General features: G+C 38.1%; 1 long non-coding RNA gene across 1 annotated transcript in view; it reads left to right on the plus strand.

Moving 5' to 3' along the window:
- Positions 1-11,074: 11,074 nt before the first annotated feature.
- The window catches only part of LOC140595363 (uncharacterized), a 484,426-nt gene continuing 469,625 nt past the window's right edge, over positions 11,075-25,875 (plus strand). The window contains exon 1 of the long non-coding RNA XR_011996929.1: positions 11,075-11,207. This is a non-coding gene — a long non-coding RNA (uncharacterized lncRNA). The remainder of the gene's footprint in view (positions 11,208-25,875) is intronic.

Consider the following 25,875-nt stretch of genomic DNA (forward strand, 5'->3'; position numbering starts at 1 on the left):
TATATTTTGGAGGCACGACCAAACCATGGAAATCCTTTCAATAACAATTACGCATCTCAGCCTCTGAATATGTGTGTGACATAGGGCAAATAAATCTCTGTATCTGTTTGATGCCAGTTCCCTCATCTGTGAAGGACAGAGTTGAGGTAGGTTACCCTGAAAATTTTTCTAATGCTAAATACAGCTTACACTAAAAAAACTTGTTCCTATCACAGACGCTAGCCCTTATTCATTTATTAAATTAGGTGTAACTCACAAGTAGGAAGTTTGTACATGTACAATTCTTACATGTAGAGCTCAGTGACTTTTTAAATGAAATGGTAATCACCATCCAAATCAAGACAGACTATTTCCAGCACCTGAGAAGGTTCTTATGCATCCTTTCCCTGTAAATATCCTTTTGCCTACAGGTAATCACCTAATCTGATATCTACTTCAGTAGATTAAATTTGCCTGTTTTTGAATTTAATAAACATAGGATTGTACATCATTGATTTATGTTTAATTGTTTAAAAAGATGTATTTATTTATTTTAGAAAGAGAGAGAGAGCATGCAAGTGGGGGGAGGGACAGAGGGAGAGGGAGAGAAAGAATCTTCAGCAGACTCCCCAATGAGCATAGAGCCCAACACAGGGCTACCTCTCATGACCTTGAGATCATGACCTGAGCTGAAATCAGGAGTCAGACATGACTTAGTCACCCAGGCACCTCAAATCGTACAGTATTTAAAATATCATTATTTAACTGGTGTTATTAAAAATAGATGACCTTAGCTATAGCTGATTTTTTAAAAAGATTTTGTTCCTTCTGAGAGACAGAGACAGAGACTGAGACAGAGACAGAGAATGAGCTGGGGGAGAGGCAGAAAGGGAGGGAGGGAGAGAAGCGACTCCTGGGCTCCATCCCAGGACTCAGATCATGACCTGAGCCAAAGTCAGATTATTATTATTTTTTTTAAGATTATATTATTTATTCATGAGCGACACACACACACACACACACACACACACACACACAGAGAGAGAGAGAGAGAGAGAGAGAGAGAGAGGCAGAGACACAGGCAGAGGGAGAAGCGGGCTCATGCAGGAAGCCTGATGTGGGACTCAATCCCGGGTCTCTAGGATCATGCCCTGGACTGAAGGCAACACTAAACTGCTGAGCCACCCAGGCTGCCCCAAAGTCAGATTCTTAACTAACTGAACCACCCAGGTGTGGCTACTATAGTTGGTGTTAATTGCCTCTATATGGTGCTATTGACTTTATGTGCTCTCTCTCTATGTTTTATTCAACTAAGGTGGTTCATTTAATTTTATTTAATGTGCCAAAGCTACTTGGGTAATTTTCTTCCAGGTGGGAATATCCTCATATCTCAACTAAACTGTCCAATTCTTATTTAATTTCAGGATCCAATTCAAGTCCACTGTCTTTGTGAATCCTTTTCATAATAATTCCAGGCCACATTACTGCTGTATTTTGACCTCTGTACAATTCTTAGTCCATCATACTTGGCATAGACATTAATCATACAGTGCTTCATATTATTTAACTGTTCTACATATTTGTAATGTCTGCTTTCTAAAAAATTGCATGTGCCAATGGAAAGACAGTTTCATTTATTATTATTTTTAAATCCCAGAATAATGGAAATACCATTGAATAAAAATGGTTGACAGTATGCATGTGTGTGTTATTCTCTGTGTTACATAATCATCATACAAGAATGTGGACTCTAGAGTCAGACAGCATGATTTGGATTGAGGCTACTATTTTATAAGTAGTGGAGTCATGGGCAATTTATTCAACTAACTCATTTAAGCTTTAATTTTACCATCTTTAAAATAGAGGTTATGGCAGAATTTATGTATGTGTAGGTGCTCAGAGCTTTTTATTTTGCTGAAGATTTTCAATCTTATTCGACTCTATTGCAAAACTATTCTTCATATGTGGTTTGATCACATTTCACTAACATTGTTCTGGTCTTAGAATTGAGCTACTGAATTGTGTTTGAATGCTTGTCCCTCAGAAAATTATTTCAGAGTGACTCATGTAGATGATCAATTAAAAAAAATAACTTCCATTCCCCCTTAGGCCCCTCTCTGTTGGTTTGAATTCATGCTGCTAGAAAGAATTGCACTACATTCTGATGTAGCACTTACCAGACCCCTAATAGGTGCCAATGCTATGATAGGGAGTGTGTGTATATATGTATGTATGTGTGTGCATGTGTGTGCAGCGTTAGGTTTTTAGGAGATGACCTAAGTACTGGGTAACAAGTTAATGGGGATGATCTAAAATATCACTATCTGAATATCTAGAGTAGTTTTTTTTTTCCTAAAAGATTTTTTCAGTAAAACCTTTGAAACTAATACAATTAGAAGTAAAATATTAGAAAAAATGTTGAATTAATTATATCTTTTTCCAAGCGACTTTCAGTTATGTTTAAACTCAAGGAAATGAGATATTTATTTGTATCTAAAACTTTAGGAATGAGTACATAACTTGGCTGAAAAGTTTCTAGAGGAAAATTAAGTCAACATATATTACAAATTAAGGAAAAGCTATTATTTTGAGGATTATGATTGAAATGAATGATATTCTTCATTATATATGTCCTACATATATTCTAAAAGTATTAAGACCATTTAAAATTAAGCCTTGAAATGCAAGGGTTGGGGGAAAGACGGAGCACATCACCACACAATGATGTGGTCACAATATGGGGTGCAAACCTGTGCCATGGAACTTTTCCTGAATCAGCCTTATGTTCAAGTGAGCGTATCATTAAAAAGAACAATAACAACAAGTAAAACATCAAAAGCAACAGAAGAACTTTTCATGGACTCCCAGATGAATGTGGCTTTCCTTCCATATTAGAACTAATTGAATTCTGACATAATACTCCCTTCCTTTCCTCTGTTCCAATTCTTTGGTATTTATATAGCAATTTTGGTCATATTTTGGTAATGATGTAGATTTATGGAGGATTATAACAGATGATTCATACAAAATCTCTTTTTTTTTTTCATTTCTGGAATCCTCTTGGCATGGCTTCCAAAACTCAGCCACTAATAGAACATAAATATAGAGTGGCTATGTTTCTATTTCTAGAGAAAAGAGTAGTAACTATATGTACTGAAGACTCGGAGGTGGTACATCCAAATCGGCAAAACATACTCATTTGCAACTTTTTAGGGTCATGTTCATTCTGTGTTTATCTTGGTGCTTTGTAATAACATGGCTGGCCTTTGGCAATTCTCTTTGTATATACATTCTATATTTTTTCCTTCAAATTTTCTCTACTTATTTTTGGAGAGATTCATCTGGGTTCTAGGAACATTCTGGGAAATTTAGGAGTGAACAGGTGTAGAGCAAATATGTAAAACTTCTCAATGTTGTTTTTATTAAACCTGCTGATGAAAGTTTAGCCCCTCTTTCTCCAAGACATTTAGTGTTTGCTGTTTAGTATGTTCACTAGGTAACATGCTATTAAAATTGCAATTGGATTTAATTTTGATATTCTTGCAATGGATATAAGTATTTAACTTTTAAGGGAAAGGAGAATCTGTCCCAGCATGGGGAACTATACAGAAAAAAAAAAAGACTACATCAACCTGAATTTATACGTTCAAATTTGTCATTTAAAATGGTTTTTTTCTTGTTGTTTATTTGTTTCCACATAGAAGTGAGATCATACAGCATTTGTCTTTCCTTTCTCTGGCTGACTTATGTCACTTAGCATAATGCCCTCAAGATTTATCCATGTTGTTGCAAATGGCAAGATTACCTCCTTTTCAAGGCTGAATAATATTCCATTTTATATATCTCACATAAATATATATCTCACACCTTCTTTATCCACTCACCTATCAATAGACATTTATGTTGTATCCATATATTGGCTATTGTAAATAATGTTGCAGTGAACATGGGAATACATGTATCTTTTCAAATTAGCATTTTCATTTTCTTCAGATAAATACCAAGAAATGGAATTACTAGATCATAAGATAATTCTATCTTTAATCTTCTGAGGAATCTCCATACTGTTTTTCCACAGTGGCTGCACCAACTTAGGTTCCCACCAACAGTGCACACAAGTTCCCTTTTCTCTACATCCTCGATAATTCTTTTTTTTTTTTCTTGTCTTTTTGATGATAACCATTCTTACAGGGGTGGGTGATATCTTATTGTGGTTTTGATTTGCATTTCCCTGATGATGAGTGATATTGAGTACCTTCCCATATACTTAGAGGCCATTTGTATGCCTTCTTTAAAAAATGTCTATTCAGATCCTCTACTTATTTTTTAATTGGATTATTTTATGCCTAGCTTTTATGAAATGCTTCTTTATGGGAAAAAATCTGTATATTAACTCCCAGTGTTCTTGACCATTTACATTTTATTGCTATCAAATAAAGATACTAATTATTAAATAATGTTGTCTATAAACATTTATAAAGGAGACAGAATGTTTGTGTATACAAACTGTATTTTAAATCCATACACTATAATCACAGGTGGACTCTAAAAGGATAATTAATATAGCTGGCATTTGCATTTACACAGGGCACTTCTAAAAGTTACATCTATCAAATTAAGCACACTTATAGCACATGTGGATGCTGGATCATTAAAATAACTTCTGCCTTGGAGTTTACTTTAGAAACTGACACGGGAATATTTTAATTTTCATATGCTTTGAGTAATAGTATTTTAATATCTTTCTCTTCTCAGAAGTGGTTATTTTTAATGAGAATTCAATGCATTTAAATTTGTCCTTTTTCCAGATATATTAAAGAACTAGTAGATATTGTGACTCTGAGCTGATGCTTTATTCCTGGTCCCAAAATGTTTCATCATTTTTGTATAATATTGATTGAGTTGGCTTAGGTTAGATGTTCTATTCTCTCTGTTTCCATGTCTCCTATTGAAAAGATAATGAATGTTGCATTTTATGCATATGTACCATGGTAGGCTATGTGATGCACTGCCCCCTTCATCCCTCTCTGGATTACAGAAATTATTCTCTTGGTGGTGGGAGTGCTGTTAGAAGGCCATTAGCTCTCAGCCCTCTTTGGGATCCTGTTGGATTCCCTGCCCTGAGCAGCCCACATCCAATGGCTGATCAACATACAGTATGTAGGCCCACTGGTCTCTGAACCCTTTCTGATGCCATAGCTCCCTGTTGGGCCAACTGGCGGTGCTGGGACTGTAGTGCAGCTCAACTTCTCTGCTAAATCCTCTTTCTTCCACAGGTGTTGATTCCAAGAGCTTTCCCACATAAACTTCCGTCTCAGTGTATGCTATCTGAGGGAACCAAGGTGTGAGATATGCCCATTGAAGACTTAGAAGTTGCATGTCTTGATGACATTGCAAATTGACAGTAAATTCCAGCAGCTGTTACTACACTGAAATGTATTCTGGTCACTTAATCAATGTGTTAATGAAGATAGAGTATCTTGATCTTACTGATAGTTTCTGATTCTCTAAAACAATCAGCTTCTTAATCATGGTTAGCTAGTAATTAATTAAAAGCAGATGGCCAATATGGCAAATAATTGAACGATCAGAAAAACTAAAAAAAAAAAAAAAAAAAATCCATAGTAACCACATTTTTCTTTTGTCAAGTCTTAGTACTATTTTGACCTGGGGATTGAGCAGGCTGTGGTCTGATTTTAAACAAAGGAAAAGATGAAACAGACGCTTGTTAATCATGCTGGAACTTCTAAAACAGCTGTTGCTATGGGAGATATCGTCCCTGTATTTCTTTTGAATTTTACATGAGGACATTTACTCCCTCTTTGGCATTGCAAATTACAGGAGTGATTTAGGTAGTTCTCAAACACATAACTCCCCTTCCCTATTTGAATGCACAGCTTTGCTTTCTGGCATCCATTCGAAGGTAATGCCTTTTCAGCAAAGTAAGGAAAACTCTGTGAACTATAATTGCTCACTGAAAACGTGTTTTATTATTAGTACAATTTCTCAAGAAAGCTGTAAAGAATTGAAACTGTGCTTAGGGAGTTAATAAAACAATACGGCTCCTTCCCTAGCCAGTTTTTCCAGGTGCAGCGTCTGCCCCTCTCAAACAAAAATCTATAGTTTCAGAATAGAATAACCCGGGAGTATGTATCAGTGGTCAAACCCAGAGAAGTGGGGGCTCATCCAAGAGAAACAAGATTAAACATTCAGCAAAAGACAGAAATCTGGACGGGCACCAAGCAACTTTTCATCAGCATGTCTGTCCGAGAGGAAACATTTTTCCAATGGCCTCCTTCCTTTTTCTTTAGAAATGAGCTCAACTGCAGTGTTCCCAGGCACTATAGCAAAAGGATGGCTTCAAGCACGAAGTATGAATAAATGATGCTGTTCGCTGAAGGTAGCTTGGATGCCCTGCCCCCTCAAGGCAGAGTCCAAGCCAGTGCAAAAGCCCATCCTAGCACGAATTTCTCGGCTGTCCACATGGGGACTCCACGTGATTCTCCTAATGGCACAGGATTTGGTCGGGCGCAGAGGGCAGTTGTGGCAGGCCGAGAGAACGTAGGATATACGCTGACCTCTGCTAGAGGAAGGGCAGGAGTTCCGGAACTCATTAACCGCTGCCTTTGGTTCATCTGCTTTCCGCTTCTGCTCGGGCAGCTCCAGGTGTGGATGCCGCAGCCCCGACGGCCGGCGGGGCGGGCCTGGTGCCAGCAGAGGGCGCATCCCCAGCCCGAGGCCGGGGGCTCCTTCCACCTGGCCGCGGGACAGGCACAGCTTCGCGGCGGGTTGCAAGGCTTCCTCTGCCTCCTCATGCGGCTTTAGCCAATAAACTGCCCCCAGCAGGCAGGTACACTTGGAGGTCAGAGACATTGAAAACACACAGGGTTCAAGTGTTTTGCACCACGCGGTGTTTACAAGGAAAGGAGAGCCTGGTGAGTCATCCCTCTCTTCTTAAATGGTGACTACTAAAAATTTATATGTGCACGTTGCTGCCACTCTATGCATTTAAATCGACCCAACATTACGTATTAATGTATTCAGAGGATGGCGTGGGAACAGAAGGAGCTGTAATAGAGTGATTTCAGAAGACTCTTGAGAAGGTAGAGAATTAGATACTTTGCTTTAGCCAGTTCCTTTTAATCCACCTGGGTAATGGTGGGATGGGAGGCGGGGGGAGGCCAAGGGACTGTTCAGTACTCAGAAGGAAGCAAGGAACACGAAGGTTGCCATCACCAGTAATCTGGCTTTACAGCAAAGCCATTCCAAGTGGCAATTTGTCCGCAGGCCATGATGCAGGTGGTAGCCTGAAACAAGGGACAGGAAGCAGGACTTGAAGAGGACAGAGGAGGAGGACAGCAGGGATGCTGATGGAGAAGTCCAGAGTAGCTGTGTTGTTGGAATGCTCTGCCACTGTCCTTCCAATGGGGGTGCTATACAGATTACTTTAGGGTTGTGTCAAATAGGACATTTGCAGAGTCCCTCAACTTGGTGTCATGAGCAAGCCAGATGAGCACACCTTCTGTGCATGCCTTCAAGTGATGTAAATATTGATCAGAAGGGGACCTATTGGTTATTGTCTAAGAATCTTCTTCTAGGGTGACACTCTTATTAATCAATATTCCTCGACAGAGTAAACAAAATATAGGTCCTGCTAATTACTTTAATTCAACTCACATTTCTTTTTTTTTTTTTCAACTCACATTTCTTACATTGTCTATGAGCCCGAGACTTGCCAAATGACTTGCTAAATACAGACACACTTTGTTTTTTGTTTGTTTGGTTGTTTGTTTTTTCCTGAGGCAGGAGAGTACAGTGTTTAAGCACAAACTTTCCAGCTAGCCTGCCTGGTTTGAGTCTTGGCAAACTATGTACTATTAGCTGTATGCCTTTGAGAAAGTTACTTAACTTCTCTGTGTGTATGTTTCCTTATCAGTAAAATGGGGATAATAACAGTGTGTAGGTTCATGTGAGGAAAATGAGTTAGTGTGTATGCCCAGAAAAATGCTGAGCCCGTAGTCAGTGCTGTCCAAGTGTTTGCAATGGCTGTCATCATCATCACCACTGGGCCACCCACCCCAGACAAATGGTGAACCTGCTTGTTGTTGCTATTTAATCTGTGTTGACACCCAACAATCACTGTTCATTTCCAAGTGAACAGAAAATGAAAGTTTAAAGACCAGCTCTATTATTTTCCTGCAATTTATCCCTGCTGAGGCAACCCTTCTGTATAGCACTAGATTATCTGGGCTAGGAAATACTCCATGGACATAAAATATGTAGTGAATATTAGATACCTAAACTGTGTGTTCTTCCAAATACAGCATGAATTCTGCTGTGAGTGTGTTTTCTTCCAGTAGCTAATGTTGTTACACTTGGGGAAATGCAAGTGGCTTTGCCACATCACTATTCATCCCTGAGTAGGCTATTTAACCTCTCTGAGCCTCGAGTTTTCATTTTTTTCTTGTTATGAAATTGGAATGAGAATATGAATTTCATAGATTCATTTATTCTGAGGCAGTGTACTGAGTAACTGATATCTATCTTGCATAATCTAGGTTTTAAAGGTTGAGCTCAATGTGAATAAGATAAAGTCCTTGCTGTGACAATAAACATATATAGAAACATCTAATACCTGAAGTGATAAAAAGTGCCTTAAGAATATAAATCAGAATTAGGGGCTAAAGAGTGATCGGGAGCAAGGGACTGCAGGTATGACAGCTTTTCTATCAGTGGCTGTTTTTACTGTTGTATGTAACACTATGCGTTTTGTGCCTGGAACTAAAAGGTGAGGACATCTCTTAAAACTGTCCACAGGCACTTGAGGCTCAACTCCAAGTGTCTTTTTGGAGGTGCCATAGCATGGCTAGTGATATGCCAGAGGCCAGGGCAGGGGGCTTTTGGAGGAGAGTTGATCATCGCCAGGTGAGAAGCATAGATGATCGTGTCCTAAGGAGAAGGGCATTTGCCCATGTTTTCATGGCTTCAAGATGGAAAGAGAAGATAATGATATTTGTAACGATTTCAGCAATGAATTGTTTGCTCTGAAAGCACTCAAAAAAAACCTCACACAGGAAGCACCAGGTTTTCCCATTCTCACCTTGAAACTCCTCAGCTGATGCTGAGAACTTCCTCCGAAGAAGTCTGAATGCCCTTGGGCCTTTTAGCTTAGAAGGAGCACAGTGCTACTACTAGTGACTGTGGCAACTGAAAGTTATTTCTGGGCTATTTGAAATCCTTCATAAAAACTCCAGGAAACTCGGCAACTTCTGCACAGCATATGTGTTCTTAATGTGGAAGCCGTTGTTCATCTGGCAAAACCCTGTGCAGCACAATTGGATCCGTTCCTCCAGAAGTGTCAGCAAGGCGCCGTAAGGCTTCGTAGGCTGAGCTTTGGTCGGAACTTGTATGTTTCTGGGTTCTCTAGGACTTCAAATTACCCATGACTGGTTCAGAAGACCCCGAGGTGACCATTCCTCCCAGCGTTCCTCGGGCAGTTCCGTCTTTTTGCTTTGCCCTTATTCTTTTCCAATTGAAGTGCTCTCAATGTGTAAATCAAAAGTGAAAGTTGGACAGGGAGATTGGACCTGAATTAAGGTCTGTTTTCTTTATTTTCCTTCTCAAATGGACTTGTCTGAATTTCAAATCATGTCAGTTTGCTTACTCTGGCTGAATTTCTTATTTCTCTTGTTGATTAATTCTTGATATTAGACCATAGTTTGTCCTAATATTGTTTTCAATTATTTCCAAAGAGAACCTTGGAAATAATTTATTTAGTTTTCAGGGAATATTCTGGGTTTCCCCTCCAAATCTATGAGCCTTGTCAGTATTGTCCAGAACTTGGATGTCTGAACAGGCCTCCCATGTAGTACGTTCTCCTGGCGTATTTACCCTTTTGATGTGCTCTACAGAGTAGATGTTAGGTTTGTAGATTCCAGCTGACAGTAACACTGGACCCCACATCGATGTAATATTTCTCATAAACATCTGAATTCTCCAGATGAATTATATAAAATGTCATGGGCTTTATATAAACTGTAAAGTCCTCTTGTATAAAGGAAATGTATTAAAATACTCTAAGGTTCTCCTTAAATTTGAGCAACATTTGAATAGGTCATCACCACTGCCAGGATACCTACTTGGGTTTGGTGCTGCTCTCTAAGTGTTTTCCACTTGGACTTTCAAAACTGTGAGTGGGTAGAGGAAGAATAAATAGTCATCATTTGTTCTCCTCCCGCATTAGATTACATGATAGTTGCTAAGGTGATGCCCTACACAGAGTATGCACTTCCGTGTGTAAACACGGGTTTTAAAACCTTCATAGATATACTCTGGGTCAGGCAGGTCAAAATTTTGTGGTGTTGGTTTCTCACAAAAAAGTGCTGGCAAGCTTGTGGGTGATGATAGGAATGTAAACAGTGAAGCAGAACTCCTACCAGTGATAATCAGAAAAAAAGTGCTTAACTGATGCCTAGCAGTAAAGGTACAAAAAGGCAAAGCTAAGTGGAAAATGCCTCAGGGGGCACATTACGTCTACTAGTGTGTACTGTGACACTGTTTGCTTCTCTCTAGTGAGTTTTCCATTAACTTCATCAAATATTTATAACTCACCCCCTTTCTTTTCAGAACTGTCAGTTCATTTCATTCAGTACTTAATCATCTGGTGCTTAGTACCTGGTTCTTCTGTTTGTGTTCTGAGAGAGAAAGAACGCTCCGATTTTGATCTCAGCAATGCTTCTCTTGGTTGGCCATTCCTACCCAAGGATTAGACAGAGGTGGTGAGAGATGGCGAAATGCGAGACAGGGTTGGCAGGCAATCTCATTTCCCTTTCTCTGGAGTGGCTACAATGAAGAGAAGATAAACCAGCAGCTTTTGTGCAAGGTGTTGCTGGCTTCTCTCATGGTAGAAAGGTGCTTCTGAAACTCAGGAACAGAGAAAAATTGTATGCCTACATCTGTTCCTGGTTAAACATCCTTTAATTTTAACCTGAGCAACCTTGGTACTCTTGTCTCTTGTTTGCACTCAGAAAAAAGCTTCTTTCTTACAAATGTTTAACCTGCAAACTTTATAGGTTTGAAAAACACTACAGAGTCTGGCACAAAGGGCCTCAACGACCCAAAGGCTTTCAGGGGCTGCTTCTAGAGGGTTACTTTAAAAGTTCAAACAAATGGATTGAGAAACAGCTTTTTGGAACCTACCCTGCTCTTAAAAAGATTGTAACGAGATTGTAAGTAAAATCCCCAAGAAGCTATCTTTAAATTACTGAACCATATATAATCTCCAAGAAAATTATAAAAGTTAATTCTCCATTTCTCTCTCTCCCACCTTCCCCTTCTCAAATTACCTCATTTAATTTATTCTCATAATTGGAAAAATGAGCAATTTTCCAATTCTGTTAGAATGTCTGTGAGATGATAAAGAGAAAAAAAGTTAATCAAATGGAAGAATTTGTGGAGGGATATTAGGTTCAGAAATAAATTATTTCAACATGTGAGGTTTTTATTGGGCTGCCAAAGAAAATCCATGCAGTAGGTCACAAGAATAGAATCAGTAGCGGGTAGGTTTAAGTTTCTTGGTTTAGAAAAACTTAAGATGGGTGTTCAGATATTGCATTTTCTAAGAAGTTGGGTGGTTTGGAGTACATACTCATGACTCTAAATTCAGAAAAAAGGTTTTGGCGAACTTGATTAGAAGTGAATTTAGCAATTATTAATCATCGTCATGAATAATGACACACTGTATTTGACTATATTTTGTTTCAACATTTTAAATTATAAGTACTGGGCTAGAAGGAAGGAAATTGAGTTATAGTGCTGATTTTGTCACTAACAAGAAATGTAATTTTGAGAAAATTCACTTAAATTTTAAGGGCCTCAGTTTACCAAAGATGAACATTGTAATGCCTAATTAGATACTTTCCAACCTTCTGGCTCAAAGAATCACTCCAAGCAAAGCAGAGATATTTTCAGCTTTAGACTTGTCTTCTGCTTTATAATCGGACTTGGTTAGAAATGGTACTACATTTCTGGACGCTTTGTAGTTTTTACAAATCTGTGCTATCACACAAGTAAATTTTTGCTCCTTACACACAAGTTTGAGGGCTGCAGGTACTAAGAACAAGATGCATAAACTAAAGTTTGCATGCTACAAACTCAGTTGACTTCTTAAGGTTTTCCAGGAAAAAATTACATTGATTTCTTTTGTAGGCAAGATTGTACACATGCTTTCTGTGTAATTCCTGAGTTAAGTGATATTTTTCTTCTTGTTCTGCATCTCTAAATGTCTAGTTCTGAAAATACAATAGGCTTACAGGACAATCAGTAAAACGAAATTAGGAAGCTTCGTTAAGTTGGTCCTGATAATCAAGAGCCAAAATCATACTCCTTAGAGAGTGTGAGGAAAGCTTTGGGAACTCTCTTCCAAGCTCACGTAACAACAGGCCTTTGCATGCACGTACATTTACATATAATCTCAAGAGGTTCTAAAGGCAAAATAACTACTTTCCTTAGAGGGTTTTCAGAGGACCAGTATACAGTCTCTCAAATTTCAGACTTGGCAGTGATCTTTGTCATCTGCACTGTAGTGTAGGACAGATAGTGACAAGTCTTAACCTTCCAAAGAGTGACAAGTCTTAACTATCCAAATAAGGGAAGAAGGTAGTGGCATAGATAAAACAAAATTGATAGGCAATTCTCAAATCATTTTCCTTTGATCTTGTAGTGCTCCTTTTACCTTCTTTTGCTTTGTGCTACATGTGGAAATCTGTGCTTCTTGAGAGCACACTGGTTGTTGGTTAGCCATATTTGTGGTAGATTGCTGGATCAAAGCCAGCTTGATTTTAAAATATGCCGTGGATGGTCAACAAAGTGTGTGTGATATATATGGATAATTACGAGCTTTTGAAAGGTTTTATGTATTAATAAGCATTTACTCCAGGGGGAGATCTGATCACATTAAAAAAAGTCGCAGTAATTTTTGACACGGATAGATATGTTTACCAAAACATGTGAATAAACTTTAGAGGGTGGCTACAATTTCTCCTTCCAGATTTTTTTCCCTCCTTCCAGATTTTTTGAATAATAATAATAATAATAATCTACTATATTTAGAGGTATATTCTGCTGTGAAATAGCATGGGAGAGAACAAAAGAAGATGTTTGGCTTCTCTCCCTTCTGTCTTCCCCACCCACCTTTTCTTTCTTTTCTATTTCTCTGTGGTCACTTTCTCTTCTCAAATTCCAAAGACAATTTTAGTGTGGGCCTCACTCAATGTGTTGTTCTGGAGAATTCTTGGGGACACCCTAAAGTAATACTGAGTCTGATTCTTATTAGAGTCAGAGCTGAGCAGAGTTTTTAAAGAAATGAAACTATTTGTGAAGGTTTATTTGCTAATGCATGGTATCATTCATTTCACCATTATAACAACATTCTCCAGTAGATATTATTAACAGTGTTTTATGAAGTATAAATCAGGACCATAAGCGGCTGAGTAAATTATCCCAGGCTGCTAATGTTGCAAGTGCCGGGGCCAGGTCCAACTAGCTGCACATCTATATTCCCTTTATGTATCTTTAACTTCAACTTCAGGCACTGTGCAGGGATATAGTAGAAGCTCAACTAATAGTTAGTGAAGGTTGTTTGAAGAATATGATTAACTTCAAAACTTCACTAGCTTCCTAATGTGGCATCCAGCCACATGTACCACAGTTTTTCACCCTCTACCCTGGACTGGATATTGAGCTTTTGTGTTCTTTGAAGCAGAGTGGTGGACCAGACAACCCCAGGTGGAAACTTCATGTCCTGGAACCTATGAAAAATTGAATGACTTCCTCATTAATCATTTTCTGAAGTTGTAGATTCAATGAATTAAGACATCCACATAAGCCTATTAGATAACAGCATGTATTTTAGTCAAATACTAGAAGGTAAGTGTACAAATACACCAAAGAATAGCTGAGCCATTTTTATCTTGGTATTACCTAATCCAAAGAATATTTGGTAGAAATATATTGAAGAATTAGGAAATATTAAATGTTGGCATTTTATAAATATACTGACCTTTTTTTTTTTAAATCACTAATGATGATGTTTTAATCCTGGAAAACATTAAAGTAATTGCAACCAGCTTTTATGCATCAGAGAAAATTCAAAGCAACATTTTTATGTCTGATACTTACTTAAATTTGATAATAATATCTATTGTTAGAAAGTTCCATAATGACTTTCTGTTGTTTTGAAGGAAAAAATTTTTCAATAATGCTGTAATTCTCTTTTTTCTTTAATAAGCTTATTTATCATTGGTCATTTCTACTATTAGTTCAGATCTTAAATCTCCTGAATTTTTCAATATTTATATAAGTAATGGCATATACTGAGAAGGTTACCAGGGTTGGTGTTCTCTCAAACATCAAATCCTTTATCATATTTTCCATGCCTTGGTTGTTGGTTCATTGCCTGAATTAAAAAAGCAAAAATAAACCAAAAACTACGAGTGAGAGACTTTTATAATCCTATTGCTGTTTAACTCTGTTTCTGTGTTTAGATTCCTGCTCCTTAATGAATTGGGGAAAAACCTTGTCTGAATGATGAAAGAAATAATGATAAAAAATATAATTGAGCCCAAAAGATCTGCCTATGGAAATCTGTGTTTATGATTCATAGTAGTGTTCTCTGTATCATCATTACCACTTGGATGGTCATTTTAGGAGGTAGAGCTAGGGAATGAATATGATAAGTTGAGCTCATTGGTTTCTAAACAAGAAACTAGAGTCAGATCTGCCCTAAGTTTGTACCTACATTCTATCATTGATTCTCAGTTTCTGAAAAAAGCTTGCAAGTCAGGAATCCACTTACATTTGCTTTAGACTACAGGACACTGGCAGATGTTTATGGCTTACTTTGCTTGTTCCGGCTTTTATTTTCTCAAAATACAACTCCCAAGATAGAAAGCCTCCCCAGACATTCCAAGGTTTTCTCAAATGCTACTGTTAAGGTTTGTGAAACTGAGGGAAACAGTGAAGAAGGGGCAGCCACAGGACTAGCATATGGAAGAAACATGCTATGTTGCTCTGTCTTGGGGAAAGAGGAATGAAGATACGAGGACAGGATGATTAAATATCTTTTCCCACATATTACACATGGGACTTAGTGAACACGCTGTTGTGTCATGATGTGCTCTGTTGTACTGTGCTTAAGAAAAGCCTGCACAAACCCTGTTAAGGAGAGGTGGTTCACATGATGGTGATCTGTTTATGTTGAGGAGAAGGCTATAGAAGAGTGAATCAACTCTCTGAGGGAAAACACCAAACATGGAATTCCATCTCTCTCGAGGTGAGAACCTGCTAACACCTGGATCCCAGTAACCCTCAGTTACTTAAGTTATTTCCTTTTAAGCACTTTCTAGGATATTTGGAGACCTTGGTGATGTGATAATGGTCCTCAATAGTATTATTTATTGTCTTTGTAAAATCACTTTTGCTCAGAATTACCTCCCCTGAACAAAGACAGATGTAGGTTTGGTGGAGCCCATTACTAACAATTTTTGGAGCCCTCTTTAAAGAAAGGATACAAAATTACAAATACAAAATTGGCTACAAAAGTGTTTAGAAAGTGTGAGACTAATTTTTTAGAATTAGGAAAAAACAGGGGATCTCTGGGTGGCTCAGTGGTTTAGTACCTGCCTTTGGCCCAGGTCATGATCCTGGAGTCCTGGGATTGAGTCCCACATCGTGCTCTCTGCATGGAGCCTGCTTCTCCTCTGCCTGTGTCTCTCCCTCTTTCTCTGTGTCTCTCATGAATAAATAAATAAATTAAAAAAAATTAGAATGAGAAAAACATATTGAATCGGAAAATTAAAAAAGCTGACAATTACCACAGACATAATAAAATTCAGAAAAATAACAATATCTGTGTTAATAAACTCCCTGACACATTTCTACAATGCCTCCCCCCCCCCCTTACTATTTTTGGCTGCATCATCTCTGCCTCTTTTATATAGCCTTAATTTTTTTTTTAGAGAAGTTTTAGGTTGACAACAGATTTGAGAGAAAGATACAGAGATTTCTTATGTGCCCTCACATATGCATAGCTTCCTCCATTACCAACATGACTCACCAGAGCAGTACATTTTTTACCAAGGATGAACCTACATTAACACATCATTAATCACCCATAGTCCATAGTTTACTTGAGGGTTCATTCTTGATGCTGTACATTTCATGGGTTTAGACCAAAGTATAATAACATGTATCTGTTGTTATAATATCATACAAATTATTTTCACTGATCTAAAAATCCTGTATACTCTATTTATCTCTTGTCCCCAATCCCTGTGACCACTGATCTTTTCAGTGTCTCGTTAGTTTTGCCTTTTACAAAAAGTCATATAATTGGAATCCTACAATATGTAGCCTTCTCGGATTGGCTTCTTTCAGTTAGTAATATGCATTTTAGGTTACTCTATGGTTTGTCATGGCTTAATAGCTAATTTCTTTTTAGTGTTGAATACTATTCCATCATCTGGATGCACCACAATTTATTTATCCATTTACCTACTGAAGAGAATCTTGGTTGCTTCCAGTATTTGGCAACTATGAATATAGCTGCTGTAAGCCTTGATGTGCAGGTTTTTGATGTGTATATAAATTTTCAACTCCTTTGGGAAAATACTAAAGAATGCAATTACTGGATCACACGGTAAAGTATGTTTAGTTTTGTAATATCTAATTGCCTCTTTACATGACAATAATTTTTCTAAGATCGTTTTCTGTGGTTAAGGTAGACAGATAATTTAATCTTCCCTCTAACATGGCTGAATGAAATTTATGTTTTATCACACAGAGTGGGGATGCATAAAATATGCAATTTCACATGTAGATGTGATTCTTGTTTATAGTTCTGTTGTAGGTTTGTGACCTACAAACACAGAGAGTCTGATAAATTCTATTTCTCATGATTGCCATCAGAAAGGAAAAAAAAGCTCACTGTGGTCAGAATTGTTTGCTCTGCTTCATCGAGTATAACTTCTGCCAGGAAAAAAACTTCTAATTGAGGCATACTGAGGTGCCAATTCATCTGTTTACAATGTTACAGGTCTGATGATCAGAAGAGTTTTCCACAGACTGGCTTCTGGGTCTGTACATTTCAAGTCTTGTTTCTCCTTATACCATCCACATGTTTCCTAGGTTGTGAATTGTGGGCATGTTTCTATCCTATAAGCCTGCACCTTTGTGTCAGGATAGAGAGTGAATTGGCACATTGTACTGCACAGTATTTTTGGAAGCCAGTCCTATGCTGTGAGGGAGAGCAGTAACTCAACAAAGATAGAGATGACTGTGAATCACATCAGTATATGCCACTAAGCCCAACAAATGTACCCCCAACTTAATTTCTCCTTAGCTGAACCACAAATACTCATGGCCACTCTGTGGGAGGGAAGGAAAGTGGGCCAGTGGGGATAATGAGTAGAAAGAGACAGAAGCCCTACTAACTGAGGTTAAAATATCCTACTCTTGCAAATTTTGCAAAAAAATTATATGACCATGTGAACACACTGGTAAGCCCCCTCCCAGGGACTTGGCAATGTCATGTGTAAGCGAGGAGCCCTGAGGCTTAAGATTCATTAGCTTCATGGTAGATTCATTTCTCTATCATTAGATTCTACCCTTTTCTCCAAATGATGTGGTCATAGAGACGTTTATCATTTTGCACCTGTCTTACCTGTCTTACACTGTACTGCTTATAATATTTAAGTGTGTGAATATACATATACACATTCAGATATATTTATGAACTTTGTATATGTGCCCCATATACCAATCTCAGAACTCTTTGAACTGTGAAATGGTTATTTTTGCTTCCTATGTAATATTAGGCTTTGTGGATATATCTTTCTACATGTATAAACCTGTCATCATTGGGCAAAGGCATGGGCATTTTGAAAGGCCTTTTTATATAGATTTCACAGTTATCTTCCAAAAAGTTTATCCTTGTGTACTCTCCTACCAGAGATGTATGAAAATCACTATTTTATCATACTTCTCCAAAAAATGATTGTCATGATTCAAGTTCTAAAACAGCCCCATTGCATACATTCATAGTTTTTCTTTATACAATATTGAGTTTTGCCATTGGGATCATGGTATATATTTTTTCATTACTCAGGTAATCTGTATGTCTCTAAGCAAATTTTATAATTTCCTCTCTGTGTGTTTTATGCGTTAAAATTTTTCTAGCTAGTTCATATTTTGATACTGTTTTGAAGAGCATCTTTTTTCTCTTGATTGTTTATGTATTCATTGCTGGAATCTAGAAAAAGCATTGATTTATGTGTATTTATTTAGAAGTTAATTGTTATTTTGACTTGGTAATTTTAGTAGGTATTTCATTGGGATAGATATTCTTTGAGAAAGTTTTCTTTTGTTTTACCAAGGGCTTTAGATATTAAGGTTATGCCAGTACTTTTTAAACTTATGTAAAACAATCATATAATTATTTTTTAAATTTACATGTATGATAAATTTGATTAACATATTTCTTTAAGTTGCAATTATATTTCTGAATAAACCCTTTTTGATCCCAGTGTTTTATTCTTTTAATATTCTGCTGAATTTTCTCTTAAAAAATAATGGGAACAGAAGTGTAGCTGCAAGAATGTTTATTACAGCAGTATATAGGAAAGCAAAGGCTTATAAACAACCTAACTATTCAAAACTAGGGTATTGGTTAAATAAACTAAATGTGAAACCATTTAGTGAGTCTAAGCAGACATTAAAAAGATATTATAAAACTCTATTTTCTAATGTGTTTATGTTATTTGGTGAAAAAGCAGTAAGTATGGAATGAACCCATTAAAAAATTGCATTTTTATGTGTGTGTGTATGTCTGTATGTTTGTGTGTGAGTATATGTGTGCAAAAATAAGTGTGCTTGTGTATCTTTGAGTGTATATATACTTAGAATGATGTATACCTGCGTTGTAGCAATGAAGTTTCTCCAGGTGAATGGAAATCATATTTTTTGTTTTATTATTATTTTAAAAAAAATGACAATAGATTTTTTTGTGAAAAATTTATAACCGATACAAGTTCAGTTAATATCGCAACATGAAAACAACCACTGAGCCACCGAGGTGCTCCTAAATTATTCCTTTTAGATGAAATTGGATGTAGCTATATTTTTTTGGTAATGTGAGGTCTTCAATACACGGAATCCAATCTGCTTTTATCACTCATATGTCCTGCCTATCCTTGTGGGCATTAGTTCACAACTCTGGCCTTAGGATTTTTTTTTGACATTGCTCTTTTATGGCCCTGTGTATTCAACTAGTCATTTTACAATGATTTTCCCATTCTTGGTGGGCTTAATTTATTTGTAATATTTTTTCTCAGGAAGGTCTCAGGTATTATATTTCCTAAGTTCTATCACATTTCGACGTGTCTGCCCACTGCCCTTATTTCAAAATCAGTGTGTCAGGGTGTAATATATTTTGATATAGTATAATTTTTTTCCTTCAAGATATTGTGGCTATTGCTCTACTGTTTTCTGGCTTAGTATATTGATGTGGAGAAGTCTGCAACCAATCTGATTTCCCTCCTTTTAGCTGACTTGCTTTTTATATCTGCATGGCTGATAGAAACCTATTTCTTTGTGTTTGAATCTTAATCCCTTAACTAGGATATGTTGTGATTTTGATCTTTCTGTATCTTTTTCTCAGTAGAGAAGCTCTGCTCTTTAATCTGAACTTCTCTCTTATTTTGGGGACTTTTCTTTCCAATATTCTGAATATTTCTTCTGTTTCATTTGTTTGAGTCACAATTCCAAAGGCATAAAATATCCTTCTGTTATACTAGCTTTGCCTTCTATCAGCTTCTGACTTGTTTTCTGATATTGATATTATCTTAAGTCTTTCCTCTGTCCTGTTAATATGACTTTCAGTGCTTCTTTCTTGCTCTTTCAAATCTATGAAATAGAGGTGTAATTGTTTTTTTAAAGAATTTTATCATCTATCTATCTATCATCTATCTATCATCTATCTATCTATCTATCTATCTATCTATCTATCTATCTATCATCTATCTATCTATCAACCTATCATTTATCTATTTAGAATGCAAGTGGGAGGGGTGGAGAGAGAGGGAGAGAGTATTGCAAGTGGATAGACGCCTAGCTGAGTGGGTTGCCCCTTGTGGGGCTTGATCTCACGACCCTGAGATCATGACGTTAGCAGAAATCAAGAGTCAGACACTCAATTGACTGAGCCACCCTGGTTCCAGGTATAATGGTTCTAATGGTAGAGTTGCAGTACCAGGTTATCTCTTCAGACTTCTTTTACACCTACTCCTGTTGTTTTAGGGGCTTTCATTTTTTTTTTTCTTCATATTGCCCCTAAATCCTTGTACAATGAATCAATTTAAGAGAATCTCTTTAGCACTTAGAATATGTTTTCTTTCCAAGTAGGATTTTTCTGTCCCTCTTGTAGACCATGTCACTTTTCTTCCCTGCATTTTTGTCATCCTTACATATAACTGCAATGCCATTTCTTTTAATCTCACTGGAGCTTAACTCAGGCAGTGTCCAGACCTTCAATTGTTCTGGAAGTGCGTCTATGAATTAATTCTCCAGGATACTCTCTCCAGCAAATCTCTCCACTTTGCCTTTCTCTCTCAGAGCTGCACTCTGAGGCTTGGTTGTTACTATCACTTAATTTTTCTCTAGCCTCAGATCATGACAGTAGGGAAGGTGGAAACTCTGGCTGTGCTTTTTCTTCTCTGATTTGGGCAAACTCCCTGTTTCCCAGTCTACTTCGTCTAACTGGGAATGTGTTCTCTTCTGGAGTCCTTCAAACATCTTCTGGCTTGTTTGTGATGCCCTGAAGCTTATGCTTCCAGTAAAGAGAGATTGTTCAGATTACTCATGTTCCTTGTTTTACTTACACATTTCTCCCAGGAGCCAGGAATCTATTCACCCTTCCTCTCCAATCAGAATAGGAAAATGTAGCATTTCCTGTGGGGTGGAGCCCCATTAACAGTCAACTGGTGGCCAAGGGGAGTTTTAACTTCTGCTTAATCTCTCACATTTTGGCTCTTGCAGACAGTTCTGAGTTTTTTCTTATTTATCTGCTCTTTTGTCTTCATCTCTGTAGTATACTGCTGGAGATCTTTAGCGCCCTCTCTTTTTCCTCTCTAGCTGGAAGAGAGCAGAATGTCACTCCCTGGAAGTTTTCTCTTCCTCTGTGAGTTCCTTTGCTGGAAATGTTTGCAAAGGTGCTCCCTTGACTTTCTCACCAGCAGCCTGCCCTCCCGGCTTCTCTCTATTTTTAGAAATATTAGTAACATTTTGAGGACTTGCTTGACTCATCTACTTTCCCTACCATTTCTTCTGAGAGATGCAGATAAGGTTAAAGGACTTCCTGAACCAATAAGCATCTTTTATTTATTGGCTTGGCCATCTCTTCTCAAAGTTTATGTCATGTGTTTTTGTTCCTTTCATCTAGTGTTGGAATAAGCAGATTCTCTCATTGTCTGCTCTCCTAACTTTGAAGTCCAAAGTAGTTTGCCATTTTTTCTTCCTTTTTAATAAAATGGGCCAGTATATGTGCAGTTTTAAAATTTTTCTACCAGGGACATATATTTCCCTGGCTGTTTTAAAAATTAAAAATGTCATGTTGAGATGGATTTTCTATCACCTATTTAAAGTTGTTATAACTACATAACACGTTAGCCAATAGTTTCTTTTTTGAGCTATCTAATGTCAGTTTTGCTACCAGAGTTATATTGATTTTATATAAGGAGATGGAAAGTTGAAATATTTTTATGCATTCTCTTTTTTAAAAATTTTATTTTTATTTTTATTTATTCATGAGAGACCCAGAGAGAGAGAGAGAGAGAGAGAGAGAGAGAGAGAGAGGCAGAGATACAGGCAGAGGAAGAAGCAGGCTCCATGCAGGGAGCCGGTCGTGGGACTCCATCTCAGGACTCCAGGATCACGCCCTGGGCTGAAGGCGGTGCTAAACCACTGAGCCACCCAGGGATCCCCATTTTTATGCATTCTGAAAGAGTTTAATCAGCTTGGCAATCCTTAATTTTGTGATGATTTAGTTCAATTTACTCAAGTATCTGTTTGGTCCCACTGGCCATTTCAGGGGTACATTTTGACAGCTGTTTCATTATTTATCATGGTTATCAATCTATTTTTGCTTCCTGAAATAATTTTGGTAATTTCCTAAAAAATTGCACATCGTATCCAGATTTTTCATGTTTGGCATCTCAAATTTTTGTAATTTCTCCATCCTTGCTTAAAAGCATTTCTTATTTCTTCCTCTGTCTTCTGTGATTTCATGGGGCCTGCTGCGTGAGAAGGATGACACAAATTGTTGAGATCTCACAGTGTGTGTGTGTGTCTCATCTTCCCACCTCCTTTCTTTTGCAGACCAGGGTGTTTATTTTCTTCTTTTTGGGGCAGTGACGAGCGGATTAATCATACTGTGATTAGTCAGGCTTGGTTCCCTGAACTCACATCCCCCTTGCCCCACAACTACCACTTATCACAGAGTCCTGGAGCTCTGCCTTTGTCTTTCCTGCTGCTGCCACAATTAATCTCTCATTCCCATCTTCCTCTCACTTCCCGCTCTATTTCTCCTAACTGGATCAGTACCATCAATAGCAATGACTAACACTTTCATTGTTCCTTACTTCCCACAAAGTGCTTCCTCATACTTTTATTTCATTTGCTCTTCAAAACCTTCCTGCAATCTCTTTTCTTAAATCTTCACTAAGACATACATTTTGGAAGTTAGTAATTAAACAAATCCATGCAAGTCATGGAACCGTAACTCAACCCAGACGTCCTAACCACACATCGCACTCACTATCTTTCTAGCACATGGTGCTGTAGGTTGCAGCTTTTATGCATTGCCATCAGCAATGGCAGTTCGAGTGATCAGAGGTTCGAGATCAGTGGTACATGTGAAGGTAGCGTATAAGCTGCGTCTGATTGAAATAGAGACCCTGGGGTCCAAATAGGTGGAGAGAATCTTTGCTATAAAGTAAGAATGAACACTGAATTGTTCCCAGATATCCATGCTTAAGGACATAGGGACTTTAAAATATCCCTGTCTCTTACCAAAGTATTCCTCAAACTGGATAATACTAACAGGACAAACATTGCAGAGGTTCACAAATAATGAACAGCTGCAATAGCAAATCCTCTCTTCCTCTGGAGTGTTCTATCAGAGCTTGTGGGCTTCTGGCTTAGTGCTAAATGCTTCACCAAGGGAAGCAATCCACAGGTGGAAGCAGCCATGTAGATCAGACGATTAAATTTCTTTCCAGTGGATCAGGGTCTCATAGAATGGCCTCAGATAAAAGAGAAAGCTGCAGGCAGAAAACCATGACCTCCAGGGGCTGGCTGACGCAGAAAGGCAAATAGGTGGTAGCAATGCAATGATAATTTTTCCCAAGGCAGAGTCAAATTAGACTGCTTTTTAGTGAATGTGAGAAGCACAGCACACATTAGTTCAGGTCAAGTTTTTAGCTTCTAAGCTTGGGTTCCTCAGGTTATTTCTTGACCTTTTTAAGTCCTGAAATCTAGAACACTCCCTATCATTTGAGTTTCTGTTTTCCTTTAGCCACCACACAGGCCACAGTCAGACATAAACCTATTTGCCTAATTTAGCTTTAGTCAAATGCATTCAACATTTTATTAGGAATTTATGATTTTACTACCATGAACAGCCAATGATATGGTGAGTGGTTCCAAAGATGAGGTCTTGTCTCTCATGGAAATATATCACCTTGTAAGTATACCTCATATTTGATCCCTGTGCCATCTGCTCTTCTGTACAACATGGCATTTGATCATTAATGTGATTAGTATAGACTAAAGATGATAGAGTTTTGTAATTTTAAAAATAATATTGTCCTTGTTTCGATTCTGTCTTTATTTATTCATTCATTCACTCAGTCATTCAAAAGAGATTTGCTGAGGTCATTTATGGTGTGCCAGGCTCTGTTCTACCTCCTGGGGATACAACAGTGAACAAGATGGTCATGAATCTTACCTTCAAGAAGATAGTACCTGTGGGATACTCAGTGCCTCAGGAATAGCCAAGAGGAAAGAAGAAATAGTCATCAAATCTTTGTTTTTCATAAACTTGAACCATAATCACAAATAGGAAGGTGGTTATACATTGGCCCAAAAGTGTGTGTTGTTGGTCTCTACAGTTAAAAGAATGTAATATTAATGTCTTCAAGGTTCAATCCAGTGTACAACACTCTCCATCACTCTTAATCATATATACCTGACCAGCTTCTTTTATTTACTCTAGAATTGTGGCTCCTGAAGGTGCTGGAACCTCAGACATTTGAACTTAAATCCTGAAAACTTAGGAAGTTGTGAAGGAAGTAAAAGAGAGAAGAGGGTTTTTGGGCCCCAGAGTAATGTAGGTGTAGGAGTGGGGAGCTCAGGAATTTGTTGTCAACACACACTGGAAAGAGATCACCCTCCAATCCAAGGGATGGAGAGAAGTGGACTATCTGTAAGTCCTAATGCAGTAGGTAATTTTGCCTTCTGGGATGGGGTAGCAAGAATGCAAGGGAGAATTGCTCTGTGGGGCCTTTAGTCAGACTGGTTTATAGGAAGGTCACAGGAGATTCTCATGGTAATAGTATTGCAAGGAAGCAACAGATCCTGGCCATGGAACAGGTCCATGATGTCCCAGCTACGGTATCTGTGGATTGATGACCAGTATGCGAAGACCATAGAGCATTAAATTCTACATCATGCCTGGGCCTATCTGTGGTCCTTGAACTTTCAGTGTCACAGGCCTGGAGTCAGAGGGACACTTCACACATAATTGAGGTCACATTTCCCCAGCTAGCATAGGACTTGGATTTGGCAATGAAGTTGAGTACTGGGTAATTGGGAACATGGTATTTTCTGTACACTGCAGTCAGTGGACTGAGATTCACACATGTTTTGCTTGTTTATAGAAGGGAACTTCTATCACTTCCAATTGCAGGCAGGAGAGGAGGATTGGAGGAGGATCATATTCTTGGTGCAGGAGAGGTTTTCCTTGTAATCTGTCTCAGTTGCTCTCATTTGTGAAGGGCTTGGTGTGTGAGTAATCTTGTTCCCTTTTAAGTTTTTATTGTGATTCTTTTTTCTGTTGTCTTCTTCACTCTCATATCCCTTGGTTCAGTTTGACCACATGGAGTATTTCTAAGACTGTAATTCTCCTTCCCAGAATGACTGTTGGGAAGTCTCTTGTTTCTCAGACCTCACAGGCTCAGCTTCATTCCATGGCTCTTTCTTGGCTCCTCTACTCGTTGCCCACAAGAGCTGTCCTCTGAGTTGCTCTAAACTGCTCCTGCTGGAGATGGAGGTGTCTGAAATGTGGTCATCAACCAGCAATGTCAGCTGCTGCTGGAGACTTCTTAGAAATGCATGTTCTGAGGCCAGACCCCAGGCCCAGTGAATCAGAAAGCTGTTTGAGTGGAACCCAGCAGTCTGCTGTTTCATAAGCCCTTTGGGGGACTTGGGTGCTTGCTTAAGTTTGAGAAGCTCTGCTGGACAAGGAAGCACTTTAACATTTGCATCAATGTGGATGGAACTGGAGGGTATGATGCTGAGTGAAGTAAGTCAATCAGAGAAAGACAATTATCATATGGTTTCACTCATATGTGGAATATAAGAAGCAACTCAGAGTATCATACTCTGGGAAAGAACAGAAAACTGAGTGGAAAGTTAGCAGAGAGGGAGAAAAATCATGAGAGACTCTTAACTATGGGGAACAAACTGAGGGTTGCTGGAGGGGAGTGAGTGCGGGGATGGGGTAACTGGGTGACAGGCATTAAGGAGGGCAGGTGATGTGATGAGCACTCGGTGTTATACGCAACT

The sequence above is a fragment of the Vulpes vulpes genome, chromosome 1 (genome assembly GCF_048418805.1).
Source record: "Vulpes vulpes isolate BD-2025 chromosome 1, VulVul3, whole genome shotgun sequence".
Taxonomy (NCBI): domain Eukaryota; kingdom Metazoa; phylum Chordata; class Mammalia; order Carnivora; family Canidae; genus Vulpes; species Vulpes vulpes.